Raw genomic sequence first — 13229 nt, 5'->3', positions numbered from 1 at the left:
AAATGAGTCCAATGACTGGGAATACAAATGATATCACAATAATAACCCTGAATGTTAGTGGTCTGAACTCATCAATCAAAAGACATAGACTGGCAGATTGGATTAAAAAGAAAAATCCAACAATATGCTGCCTGCAAGAGACTCATCTCACAGAAAGAGATACCCATAGACTAAAGGTGAAAGGATGGAAAAAACATACCATGCACATGGACACAGCAAAAAAGCTGGAGTATCCATCCACATTTCAGATAATGTGGACTTTAAGCCAAAACTCATCAGAAGGGATAAAGAAGGACATTATATACTGCTTAAGGGAAGCATAAATCAGCAAGACATTACAATCATAAATATCTATGCCCTGAACATTGGCTCATCCATGTACGTCAAACAAATCCTTCTTAATTCCAGAAATCAAATAGATCACAACACAATAATACTAGGCAATTTTAACACACCTCTTTCACCATTGGATAGATCCTCCAAACAAAAATTGAATAAAGAAACCATAGATCTCAATAACACAATCAACAATTTAGACTTAATGGACATATATAGAATATACCACCCAACAAAGAACGAATACACTTTCTTCTCAGCAGCACATGGATCCTTCTCTAAAATAGACCATATTTTATGCCACAAAGCTACTGTTAGCAAATACAAGAAGATAGAGATACTACCTTGTATTCTATCAGATCATAATGGACTGAAATTAGAAATAAATGACAGAATAAAAAACAGAAACTTCTCCAATACCTGGAGATTAAATAATACTCTATTATATGATGAATGGATAACAGAAGACATCAGGAAGGAAATAAAAAAATTCTAGAGGTAAACGAGAACAAAGACACATCATATCAAAATCTCTGGGACACTATGAAAGCAGTACTTAGAGGAAGATTTATTTCATGGGGTGCATTCAACAAAAGAAGTAGAAATCAACAAATAAACAACTTAACACTACAGCTCAAAGCCCTAAAGAAAGAAGAACAGACCAACACCAAAAGTAGTAGAAGACAGGAAATAGTTAAAATCAGAGCCGAAATCAACGAAATTGAAACAAAAGAAACAATCAGAAAAATTAACAAAATAGTTGGTTCTTTGAAAAAATAAACAAAATTGATAAACCCTTAGCCACACTAACAAAGAGAAAGAGGGAGAAAACTCAAATTACTAAAATTTGGAATGAACAAGGAAACATCACAACTCACACGAGTGAAATACAAAACATAATTAGAAGCTATTTTGAAAATCCATACTCCAAAAAAACAGAAAACCTCGAAGACATCAACAAGTTTCTAGAGACATATGAATTACCTAAACTGAACGAGGAGGATATACACAACTTAAATAAATCAATTTCAAGCAATGAAATAGAAGAGGTCATCAAAAGCCTACCAACAAAGAAAAGCCCAGGAACAGATGGGTTCTCAGCCAAGTTCTACAAAACCTTTAAAGAAGAGCTCATTCCAATACTCCTCAAAGTATTCCATGAAATAGAAGAGGAGGGAACCCTCCCAAACTCATTCTATGAAGCCAATATCACCCTGATACCTAAACCAGACAGAGACACATCGAGGAAAGAAAATTTCAGACCAATATCCTTAATGAACATCAACACAAAAATTCTCAACAAAATTTTAGCAAATCGCATACAAAAATATATTAAAAAGATAGTGCACCATGATCAAGTGGGTTTTATCCCAGGGATGCAAGGTTGGTTCAACATTCGGAAATCAATAAATGTCATTCACCATATCAACAGACTTAAAGTTAAGAATCACATGATTATTTCAATAGATGCAGAAAAAGCATTTGATAAAATACAGCATCCCTTCATGCTCAAAACACTAGAAAAAATTGGGGTAGTGGGAACATTCCTTAACATTGTAAAGGCCATCTACACTAAGCCCATGGCCAATATCATTCTAAATGGTGAAAAACTGAAAGCATTCCCCCTAAAAACTGGAACAAGGCAGGGATGCCCTCTTTCACCACTTCTACTCAACATTGTCCTTGAAACTCTAGCCAGAGCAATTAGACAAACCAAAGAAATTAAAGGGATACGAATTGGAAAAGAAGAACTCAAACTATCCCTGTTTGCTGACGACATGATTATATATTTAGAGGAACCTGGAAATTCCTCCAGAAAACTTTTAGAACTCATAAGTGAATTCAGTAAAGTAGCAGGTTACAAGATCAATGCTCATAAATCCAATGCATTTTTATACATAAGTGATGAATCTTCAGAAAGAGAAATTAGGAAAACTACCCCATTCACAATAACATTGAAAAAAATAAAATACTTGGGAATCAATCTCACAAAAGAGGTGAAAGACCTCTACAATGAGAACTACAGAACACTAAAGAAAGAAATTAAAGAAAACCTTAGAAGATGGAAAGATCTCTCATGTTCTTGGATAGGAGGAATTAATATTGTCAAAATGACCATACTACCAAAAGTGCTATACAGATTCAATGCAATTCCAATTAAAATCCCAATGATGTACCTTACAGAAATAGAGCAAGCAATTATGAAATTCATCTGGAAGAATAAAAAACCCAGAATAGCTAAAGCAATCCTTGGCAGAAAGAGCGAAGCAGGGGGTATCGCAATACCAGATCTTCAACTCTGTTACAAAGCAATAGTAACAAAAACGGCATAGTATTGGTACCAAAATAGACAGGTAGATCAATGGTACAGAATAGAGGACATGGACACAAACCCAAATAAATACAATTTTCTCATACTAGACAAAGGGGCCAAAAATATGTAATGGAGAAAAGATAGCCTCTTCTACAAATGGTGCTGGGAAAACTGGAGAACCATGTGCAACAGAATGAAATTAAACCCCTATCTCTCACCCTGCACGAAACTCAACTCAAAATGGATCAAGCACCTTGGAATCAGACCAGAGACCGAGCATCTTATAGAAGAAAAAGTAGATCCAGATCTTCAACTTGTTGGCTTAGGATCAGACTTCCTTAACAGGACTCCCATAGCACAAGAAATAAAAGCAAGAATCAAAAACTGGGATAGATTCAAACTAAAAAGCTTTCTCTCAGCAAAGGAAACTATCAGAAATGTGAAGAGAGAGCCTACAGAGTGGGAGAAAATCTTTGCCACTCATACTTCAGATAGAGCACTAATTTCCAGAATATATAAAGAACTCAAAAAACTCTACACCAAGAATACAAATAACCCAATCAACAAATGGGCTAAGGAAATGAACAGACACTTCACAGAAGAAGATCTACAAGCAATCAACAGATATATGAAAAAATGTTCAGCATCTCTAGTAATAAGAGAAATGCAAATCAAAATTATCCTAAGATTCCATCTCATCCCAATTAGAATGGCGATTATCAAGAACACAAGCAACAATAGGTGTTGGTGAGGATGTGGGGAGAAGGTACACTCATACATTGCTGGTGGGTTTGCAAATTAGTGTAGCCACTCTGGAAAGCAGTATGGAGATTCCTCAGAAAGCTTGGAATGGACCCACCATTTGACCCAGTTATCCCACTTCTTAGCCTATACCCAAAGGACTTAAAATCAGCAGCTATATAGAGATACAGCTACATCAATGTTCATTGCTGCTCAATTCACAATAGCCAGGTTGTGGAACCAACCTAGATGTCCTTCAATTGATGAATGGATAAAGAAACTGTGGTATATATATACAATGGAATATTACTCCGCCATAAAGAATGATAAAATTATGGCATTTGCAGGCAAATGGATGAAATTGGAGAATATCATGCTAAGTGAGATAAGCAATCTCAAAAAACTAAAGGACGAATGATCTCACTGATAAGCAGATGAGGACATATAATGGGGGGTGGGAGGGGTTAGTGTTAGAGTTAGGGTTAGGTTTAGGATTAGGGTTAAGGAGGATGGTAAGAATGGAGGAAAAAAGGACTGTATAGAGGGAAAAGAGGGTTGGGAGGGGTGGGGGGGAAGGGAAAAAATAATAACAGAATGAATCAAACAACATTACCCTATGTAAATTTATGATTACACAAATGGTATGCCTTGACTCCATGTACAAATAGAGAAACAACATGTATCCCATTTGTTTACAATAAAAAAAAAAACCCACATTGATTTAAAAAAAAAAAAAACTACATTGAGATTCTCTCTCCCTCCAGTCAGCATGGCAATCATCAAAAATGCAAATAACAAATGCTGGTGAGGATGTGGGGGGAAAGGAACTTTTAGATACTGTTGGTAGGATTGTAAATTAGAACAGCTACTACAAAAATCAATTTGGAGGGTCCTCAAAAAACTCAAAATTGAACTATAATATGATTCAGAAATATAACTCCTTGGCATTTTTCTGAAAGAATTAAAATCAGCATAATTTAGAGATACATGCACACCACAATAGCCAAATTATGAAACCAGTGTAGTTGTCAACAGAAGAATGGATAAAGAAAATGTGGTATACATATACCACTGAGTTTTATTCAGTCATAAAGAAGAATGAAATGATGCCATTTGTAGGATGAATGGATGAATCTGGAGTATCAAGTTGAGCAAGATAAGCCAGATTCAGATAGTCAAGGTGTTTTGGTCAGCTTTTTTGGTGCTGTGACCAAAACACCTGATGGGAAAAATGTAGAGGAGGAAAAGTTTATTTGGGGCTCTTGTTTTTAGAGGTCTCAGTTCAAGTTAGGCTTACTGCATTGCTTTGGGCCCAAGGTGAGGCAGAACATCATGGCGGAAGAATATGGTGGAGGAAAACAGCTCAGAACATGATAATAAGGAAGCAGAGAGAGAGAGAGAGAGAGAGAGAGAGAGAGAGAGAGAGAGAGAGAGTTACTCACCAGAGACAAAACATATACCCCAAGAATGACCGTGACCTATTTCCTCCAGTCATACCCTACCTGCCTATACTTTACCACCCAGCTAACCCTTATCAGTGAATTAATGCACTGATTAGGTCAAGGTTCTCAAAACCCAGTCATGTCACCTTGGCATGTTCTACTATTGTCTTACGCATTAGCCTTTGGGGGACACCTCATATCTAAACCATAACACAAGGATTTTATGTTCTCTCTTCTCCGTGGAAGTTAGAGGGGAAGAAGTATTGTTATAAAAGTAGAAGGGAGATGGCTGAACTAGAGGAAAGGAATAACAGAGGGAGGAGGAGAGAGTAAGGAGAGGTATTAAGGAGAACTGATGAAATTATGTTATATGCCTATATGAATATGCCACAATAAAACTCACCACTCTGTTATTAATATGCACCAATAAGAACTCACCTCATTCAGTTATACATTTAACCAATTGTCATCAGTAGAAAAAAATCAGTAGGAAAAAATCATGATTCCCCCTGATTTAAGTTTGGGACGTTTTTTGGGACATTAATGATGCTACATTGACCAGTTATGTTTTTAATTCACATGTTCTTTTTCTTTCAAGAAGATCAAAATGATTTCTAAACAATTTATAGTAATTGTTTTGTGAATATTGATATCAAATTCAAAGAAATTGAGCAGGGAAATGCAAATCAAAACTACACTAAGATTTCATCTCACCCCAGCCAGAATGGCAATTATTGAAAAAACAAATAATAATAAATGCTGGAGAGGATGTGGGGGAAAATGTGCACTCATCCATTGCTGGTGGGACTGCAAATTGGTACAACAACTATGGACAACAGTGTGGGGACTCCTCAAAAAGCGAGGAATGGAACCACCATATGAGCCAGCTATCTTCACTCCCTGGTATTTATCCCAAAGATATAAACGCAGCACATATAGGGATAGAGCCACTTCAATGTTTATAGCAGCACAATTCACAAGAGGCAGATTATGAAATCAACCCAGATGCCCATTGACAGATGAATGGGTCAAGAAAATGTGCTATGTGTACACAGTAGTACAATGGAGTTCTACTCAGTCATAAAAAAGAATGAAATAATGGCATTTGTTGGTAAATGAATGGAAATGGAGAACACTGTGCTAAGTGAAATAAGCCAGACTCAAAAAATCAAAAGCCAAATGTTTTCTCTCATATGTAAAAGGTAGGGCAAAATAAGGGAAGAAAGATGGTAGGGAAGGAGACTGCATATCATAAAGACATAAGGTAGATCGGTAGAGAAGAAAGAGAATGAGAAGGAGGAAGGAGAGAAGGGAAAAGAGTAGAAATGAGGAATGAATTAAACCATAGCATATTACATATATAAATGCACCCAAAAGAAATTCACCTGTCTGTAGAAAATACCAAGCAAAAACAAAGAAAGGAGTGAAAGGAAGATCAATAGAGGAGAGGAGAGAAAATAGGGGGAGGGAGGGTCAAGGGAAAGGGGTGAGGGGAAAGAGTGTTGAAGTCAAATTCCTTGTAGGTATTATTTTGTTAAAATGAACCCAAATGCCATGTGTTCTCATAGTACTCAAATACAAAATTAAAAAAAAGAAATTGATTGCTTGACCAGTCTTTGAAGATACATGACTGAATCAATGTAGAAGGGGGACCACAGGGTTCTGATTATTTATTATACCCTTTAAAAATCTAGATTAAAAAATTAGTGATGTCAGCTCTTCCAACTTGAAAAAAAAATATGTGCTTTGATTTCTAAGTCATGATTCATTTTCTGTAGCTTTTAAAGGAAATTTTATCCTGGTTTTGGGTGTTTTCCTGGTTGCCTTTTGAGGGAGTTTCAGAAGGATTTAATCAATATTCAGGTCAGGCAAATGTCTGGAATTTATAAGAAAGAGATTGTAAATTCTTTGCCGCCAGTGCTCTTCTAAAAAGAAAAGTAGGTGATGGCTATGTGTTGAGAGTTTATTTTATGAGAATTGGAAATAGTGAAATCTTTCGTATTAACTTGATTAAACTATGCTCCTGGGCAGCACAGCAACCATATCGCATCTTATAGGTTTTTAAATTAATAAAAACCTAATTGCAGTATAATTTTATGACATTTTTATATTGCTTATAAAATGATAATTATGCAAATATGAGAATACCCTTCTGTTGTGCCGCCCTGGGGGGGAATAGTCTATTAAACAACACTAAGCACCTTTAAGTTGCTAGTTTTACAACACCCACAAAATAAAGTTCCTTGTTTGTCTTAAAGTATTTTGCAAGAAAATACTCTTAAGATTTAATAAATGTTTTACAGCTTTGAAATACAGAGTTACATAGTAGCTTTTTAAAAACAGGATTTACCTTGTCCCTGTAGGTGATCATAAAAAATAAAGACTAGAAGAAAGCCACAGCAACTATGGTGGTGCATCCTCACCCTAACCACATGTTTTTATTTAACTTTTTAAAATTGCAAATCACCAACCACCAAAATGAGGTTCATTCGTGGTCACATGTCCAGGAGCTCAAGTTTCTTTCCACGTTTATTTCCATAAATGCTCAGAAACTCACGAAGGGCACACGTCCACATGCTAGGAGGATATTCACATCTTACCCTCTATCTGACTGGTATTCCAACTTTGAGCAGGTGCAAGATAACCTTTTCTGGAGTCCAGGTCTGCAGTAATTAAACTGCTTCCTGGGGAAACCACACACCAGAGCAAAACATGGTACAAAATGTAACCAGGGTGAACTGGATTCCAGAAACTGTCACCAGATTCACCCAGATTCGATGGTGTTACACTCACAACCAGCCACGGTGAAAATGGGTCATAAACACAGCTTGTATTACAGAGGCAGCCAGGTTTTGGGCGCTGCACCAGGATCCTCCTTTTCCTGCCTCCTGCCTTTGGTCAGGCGACACAGTAGCACAGCCAGACCTTGGTTCTGCTGCGCACCCAGAAAAGTCAATAGGGCTTCCAATTCTTATGCTTTTCCTCCACCTGCACAAAAGGGGCCTCTTTCTGCTTTCTAAATCAAGCCTCATACAGTGGGCAGAAGCTTTTGCCACTAGAACTTGAACTTGAAGGATGAAAGAGGAAAATAGAATTGAGTTGCCTTTGGGGGCTAATTGAAATCAATCTTGGATGGAATTAAGGACTTGCGTGTTACGGTTCTTCCTCTGTCTTCCCTACATGCTGCTCCTACTGCTGCAACTCCTGGTTTCCTGACACGCTGTGACAGGGTTAGGTTCTTCACAGAGCTTTGCACTGCCCATTCATTCTTCCCCATCTGTCCTTTAGAGCTCAGTCAGCCCTGTGTTCAGTGGTTCACCTCACATGTACATCTTTTGCTATGGACCAGACATTGTGCTGGGGACACAAAGATCTACTCTTTCAATCGCTCGATCAACCGTCCAAAGGTTTTGAATAGCTATTAGGTGTTTTAGATGTTAGTTATACAGTTAGAGAATAAAGTAGTCTTTGTGGAGCTTCGTGAAATGGGAGGTAGAGACAACAAATTACATCCATAAATCATATGCTATGTTATATAAGTGCCCCGAAGAAAAACAAAACAGGGAAGACACATGGGGAGGGTTACATGGGATGTGGCAACTTAAAATTGGGTGGTTAGGGGTGGCCTCTCTGTGTGATGATGTTAAGACCTGAGTGAGGTGAGGTGGCATGCCATTTGGAGCCTGGATGTGACAGTTGTTTCATGTGTCAACTTGATTGGGCTACATGATGCCCAGATAACTAATAAGGTATTATTTCTGGGTGCATCTGTGCGTGTTTCCAAAAGATATTATTTGAATCAGTAGAATGTGGAAAGAAGATCCACCCTCAGCGATGTGGGCAGTTTGCATCTAATCCCAAGAGAACAAAAAGGCACAGTTGAAAGGTGAATATTCTCTCTGTTTGAGCTGGGACATCCATCTTCTTTCTTCTGCCTGTGGACATCAGAGCTCCTGGTTCTTGGGCCTTTGACTGGGAGTTAGCATCAGCAGCTCCCTTGGTTTTCAAAGCCTTCAGACTTGGACTAAATTACCTCGCTAATTTTCCTGGTTCTCCATATGCACATGCATATGGAGGGACTTCTTAGCCTCCAAAGTCACAGGAACCAAGTTTCATAATCAATTTCCTCTTATATAGCCAAATAGATCCTATTGACTTTGTTATTCTGGAGAACCCTGACTAATATACAGGGGTAGAGCTGTGCAGTCCAAAGAAGTAATCAAGCAAAGGTCCTGAGGCAGGAGCATGCTTAGTGTGTTCTAAGATCAGCAAAGAGCCCAGGGTGGTACAGGATTCGTGAAGGAAGGAGTAGTGAAACTGTGATTAGAGAGGTAAGGAGTTGGGGAAGATCCCAGAGGCCTTAGAAGACATGAAAAGGATTATGACTTCAACTCTGAGTGAAATGGGAAGCCACTGGGGGTTTGAAGTAGAGGGGTGACATAATCTGCTGTGATTAAACTGGACTAATAAGGGGAAGAGTAGTCAGCTGTTCCCAACCCCTTTCTCCCTTGACATCTTACCATGGTGGAAAAGCTAAACCTGCATGGTCTCCACCTCTTTTGTAGAACATGGGACATAGTTCTTGGCCAGCGACAGCGAGCTTATTATCTACTGGTTTTCAGCAGAGCTGTGCTTTGCTCCCCTAAGCAAGGACAGTCATGGCTGCTGGTCAGAAGCCTTTCTAGCTTGGAATGCACATGTGAAGTGGCATTGTGACAACCAGCTTGCAACCTCGAGGTGGTAAACCCACATGCTAAGGACAGGACGGGGAAAGGTGGGCCGAGAGTGAGGAGGGTGAGCTGCTGGTCAGTGCAGGGCGCCTACCTCCAGACTTCCTTGTCTCCAATACCCTTCCTACTTAAGGCTCTCCAGCCAGGTGTTCTGGTCCACAGTGTTTCTAATTGGTGGAGCCGAGGCCTTCTAGACCAGGCAGAGTGGCTCTGACAGTGGACAGCGGGAACCGCTGAGGTGAGGAGTGATGTGAATGATCTTTTTTAAATCAATTTTTATTAGTATGTTATAATTCGACCTAATCGTGAGATACTTTGTGACACATTCTCACCTGTACTTAGCATAAATTTGGTCACGTTTATTCCCCAGTAATTCCCCTTTCCATCTGGAGCTGCATATTTCTGAAGTCTGGTCTTGGCAAGGAGGTTTCCCTGAAGTTCATGCCTAAGGACAGGCAGCAGGAAGTCTGCAGAGGCTGCACCGGCATGGTCTTGCCACCCACAGTCAGGCATCAGTGAGACCCTTGATCCTCAGGGTTGAGGGACAACTGGTTTCACTGCCCCTGCTGCTGAACCTGGCTGGGACACTGGGGACCAAGGTAGAGATGTAAGGTATAAGGGTTCAGTGCTTCATACTCACTATATTCTTTTTTTTTTTTTTTTTTTTTTTTTTTTGTGGTGCTGGGGATTAGAACCCAGGGCCTTGTGCTTGCAAGGCAAGCGCTCTACCAACGGAGCTATATTCCCAGCCCCTCACTATATTCTGATATAAGATACTTCTTCATGGGTATTGTCAGTAGCTTCATGGAAAATGGAGACTGTCAGGTGGGCACTGTCTGGGTCAGTGTGCTGTCCCCAGTCATGCTAAAGAGTGAAAGAGCAATGTAGCATTAATGATGGGTGACACATCATGCAGCACCCACACTCTCCTTGGGGACTTGGGGAAGGGGTGAACTCTATTGGTCTCTCCCCAGGGTCTCTCTCTCACTTACTCTCTGAAGAGTCAGACTACAGAGGATCTGCACCTGAGCCCCCAGGGACATGCTGGCAGAGAGTACAGCTCAGAGGAATTGCTTGAGTGATGTGCACTTGTCCTTCCTCCATCTTGAAGAGAACGGAAACTGGAGGACAGAAATGATCAGGGTTCATGTTGATCCTAATCCAGATTCAGTTTCAGAGGTCTCAGTCTATAGGTGGATGACCCTATAGCTCTGGGTCCATGGTGAGGCAGAGCATCATGGCGGGATGGCGTGGGAGAAGAAAGTAGCTCAGGCCATGGCATTGGAAAAGCAGAAAGAGCTAATTTGTCTCTTAGAGTGGGGATGAATGCTCGCCTGGCATGCATGAGGTCCTGAGTTCAATCCCAGCAAGATTGATCCATCTAGCAGCAGTGTGGGGACAGAATGGAGATGGGAGGCAGGAGGCTCACGAAGGGGCTGCTGCACCTGTTTGGCAGAGCTCGAGGCCAGGCCTAAAGGGCAGCAATAACGCTTTCTCACAGTCTTGCTGGCCTGCCCCTTCTGCTTGCTGTTCACACCGCCTCTCCCTGAGAGCTCTTCACTTGGGGCAACCTTCCCTTTGGCTCCCTTGGGGGCCTCCAACTGCAGCCAGATCAGTAGGTGACCTCATTTGGCTTCCCTTTCCCCTTTGAGCCTCTTGACCTTTCTGGATTCCTTCCACATCCATTCATGCTGGTGACAATGGAATTATGTGGATCAGTAGTCCCTCCTCAAGGGCCTTCATTCTAGACAAAGCCCTGCCTCTAAGAAAGGAGAAATGAGGAGCTTTGGACATATTACTTTAACCTTGGCAGACCCTGCTTCTCTAGTCTAAAGTTAGGGGAGTAAAAATGGAAGTTTTCTTGATGTCCTGGAACATTTGGCCCTAACCAGTAGTCAGATGGACAGCTGCCAACATCTGGACTGGGGACTCCTGGAAGTTTACTGCCTGCTCGCCCACCCCCCACACCCACACGGCCTCCTCCATTCTGTGTCCCCACCATTCATTATTTCATTCTTCAGGGTCCTGAAGGTCTCTGGACTTCCCACACTTTTCTACTCGTGTGCAAATAGCCCCGGAGAGGGCACCTATATTCTCTACCTACTGGCGAGGGAGCACAAGGTAAAGGAAGGACTTAGACCTTTTTTTTTTAAGTAAAAGTTGCTACTAGGAACAGAGCATGGAGGTGAAAAGGAAAGAGGGAACTGATGGGGAATATCCAGAATTAGGCTACCCTGGCTTAGAATCCACGCATCATGGAGTCAACCCTCCTGTCCCATCCTCTCTCCATCAGCACCTGGGCCACCTCCCTCCTCCCCAGCTCAGGCCTTGACCCAGTTTTGAATCTTCCTCTTATCACTACCCCCTACCTCCTGCCCTCTACCCAGTTCAGGTGACCACATTATCTTTTCTTCTCAGGGCCTTGGGATGTCTACCAAATGCTCATCTTTAATTTTTAAGGAGAGAATCTGCCACGCTGGAGGTAGAGGAATCTTTCCCTCTGAACGAGCCCATGCAGCTGTCCCCGGGCACACATACCCCAGACCTCCCAGGCCTTCAGTTAAGGCATGTGGTAGCATGACGATGGTGGTGGGGGGACTGTGGAAGAGCCCCCCAAGGCATCAGATCCAGGTGGAGCCTCTGAATGTAAGAGAACTGTCGCCCACATGGGGAAGACTCTGAGCACCCAGAGCTGGGAGATTCTCTGTCCCAGCATCTCTTCTATAGCCTTCTCTCTCTATTTTTTTCTTTTCTTTCTTTTGTTTTTTTTTTTTTGTTCCAGGGTTTAAACCCAGAGACGTTTAACCACTGAGCCACATTCCCAGCCCATTTTTTATTTTTAATTTTGAGACAGGCTCTTGCTAAATTGCTGAGGCTGGCTTAGGACTTGCGATCCTCCTAACTCAGCCTCCTCAGCTGCTGGGATTACTGGCACGTGCCACTGTGTCCGGCTCCTTGGCCTTATCAAAGCACTCTCTGTACCTGTGGGGAAGCAGGCAAAGGATAAGAAGGAACTCTAATGCTGCTCTTCCCTGAGGAGGTAGTTTCTATGTCGTGTAACAAATGACCACAAGTTAGCAGCTGAAAATAATTTGCTTCGCATCTCAGAATTTCCATAGATCAGAAGTTTGGGCATGGCCCAGCTGTGTTTCCTGCTCAGGGTGTTACAGACTGAGTTCAAGGTTCTCATCTTGAGCTCAGGGGCCTATTTCCAGTTCATTCAGGTTGTTGGTGGAACTTATTTCTTACAGTTCTTGGACTTGGTTTTCCTGTGTTCTGGAGGTGATGAATCTGTGCCATGACTCTTCTCTTAAGAGCCATGCCAAGTTGCCGGTGGCTGTCACTTCATGGTGAGGTGGAGTGGGCTTGGGGTGCAGAACAACAAAGGTATCTCTCAGAGTGACTTTCCTCCACTGCAGTAAGTAGGGAACAAAACCGACTTCCCAGCTGTCCACAGCTGGTGCGTTGGCCAGCTCCCTTTGCTTTTCCATGACTGATGGTGTCGACATTTTAACGTCAGCTTCCGCCATCCTCATTAGAAACACAACTTTGAATAAGAGAACATGAATTTTAAACCTCAGGAGTCAGAAAGAAGAGACTCTGTATGAGTTAAACCCAAGGTAGAGCTTCCAGCATTTAGGACATGTATACATTTGGAGGAGGAAT

The sequence above is a fragment of the Sciurus carolinensis genome, chromosome 1 (assembly GCF_902686445.1).
Source record: "Sciurus carolinensis chromosome 1, mSciCar1.2, whole genome shotgun sequence".
Taxonomy (NCBI): domain Eukaryota; kingdom Metazoa; phylum Chordata; class Mammalia; order Rodentia; family Sciuridae; genus Sciurus; species Sciurus carolinensis.
Note: the sequence above shows the minus strand (reverse complement) of the source record.